The sequence below is a fragment of the Brassica oleracea genome, chromosome C8 (assembly GCF_000695525.1).
Source record: "Brassica oleracea var. oleracea cultivar TO1000 chromosome C8, BOL, whole genome shotgun sequence".
Classification (NCBI taxonomy): Eukaryota; Viridiplantae; Streptophyta; class Magnoliopsida; order Brassicales; family Brassicaceae; genus Brassica; species Brassica oleracea.
Genome location: NC_027755.1, coordinates 22,594,780 through 22,596,599, shown reverse-complemented (window position 1 = coordinate 22,596,599; position 1,820 = coordinate 22,594,780).

The window sequence follows — 1,820 nt, the reverse complement described above, 5'->3', positions numbered from 1 at the left end:
TCTACCAAAGTCAACACATGTAGTTGGTGTGCAGCGTTTTAACTCAGGTGTACATATCTAGAAATACCAAAGTCAATACCGATAAACTTTTTTGTTTCTCGATGATCATAAACGCATAATCACACAAACACACCATAAATATACCATTAAGTTCCATTTCGTTCACACAAACATAAGTACCATTGGGTTCGAACAACATTCTGACAAAGAAAACAACTTCAAGTTTACTCATTGTTTACTTTAGCATCGCCCACGAATTCTTCATAGCAGTCCATTGCATACTGCTCTCGAAATCTGTCAACATCTTTGTCTGTAATCCGACTCATTTCCTCCGTTAAGCCGGCAGCATGCATCTCTATGAACTTGGCAGCACATGGCCCACAGTCGCCACCCCTTTTGTTGTGATAAATGCCTTCTGCGCGGCTCCAAGAGTAAATTCGAAGACCTTCCTTCACCTTATAGCATTTATGCCCCGCATATTTTTCTAATATATAAGGCAACGACTGTACAACCGAACACATGTGTCCTTCCGCAACCTCGATCTCAGTATGAGGAACATAGGAATCAATTACCGTCACATGACCTTCAGTCAGCTTAATGCAGAGACCAACCCAGTGATCTCCACCCCAATTCATCGGGGTGTACACGGTGTCGACATCGCGGCCAAGTCCCAACTTCATTTTCTGCCCCTTGCTCTTTCCTGTCACATACTGTGCTACGTTTTTCCCCCATTCGAACTGCAGCTTATCATTGTCTGCGCTAAAGGCACTCCAGTTTGACTGAATGGTTTTTATAAAGTACTGATCCAAGATCACCATCCTCTCCTTCTGTAGATAAATCCCGCGACGCCTCCACAACATGTTCATAATCACATGCATGTGCTGTCCCAAAAAAATATGTAACAAATATTAGTTACATAAGGTGACTGTCAAAGGTATAATGTGACGACGATGCAGAGCTTAATAGTACCTCGTCAGACATCCATTTCCCCGATTCAGCAATTTCAAGGAAGAAGTGATTACACACAGAGTGACCGGTAGTGATATCCCACATCCTGCAAATTTAACCAACAATCAGGAACTTATGCACGAGTGTATGTATATAACCTTAAAAAGAGTTAGAAACTTACTGCTCGGGGTTTTCCCTCAAAATTTCGGCAAACTTCTTAAACTGTGTTCGATTCGTTTTGGCAATGGGCTTATACTCAACCTTCTCCTCGCTCTTAAACAACTTTTTCACCCTTGGGTCAGGCGTGTACACTCCAGAAATCTTGCTGGATCTCATGCGATGCCGTTTACCACCACTGCCCACATCTTTAGAGTCCGCATCCGTTTCACCACACAGATCACGTGGGTTCTCTTGTATCTGGCTATCAGTGGACATGTCGTCTTTACAACTGTCATATCTCTCTTCGTCCTCCGTCCCCTGTAATTCAGCGTTGATCTCCTTAACACTTGCCTCACCACCCGCCTTGGGAGGAGCAACTTTTCCAACCGCCTCCACAGGCTTTGGAAACTCCATATTAGATGTTTCAACGGAGTCAACAGATTGGGGCTGTTTGTCTGCCGTCCTCGCTTCTTCACCACCGTCAGGATCCTCCTCAACGAACTCACCACCGTTGTCGCCACCCGTTTTCTAGATGGAGTCAGCAACTTATGTCAACAGGTGTACACCAAAAATAAAATGTACATGTGTACACCAATAATAAAATGCACACCACCTGCGCAAAGCCAATCCCCGCCGTTGGTGTCATGCGGGCAGCCACGGACTTGTTTTCTTTTGGCTGTGCACCCTCCCCACCCCTCGTTGCCCTTATTTCC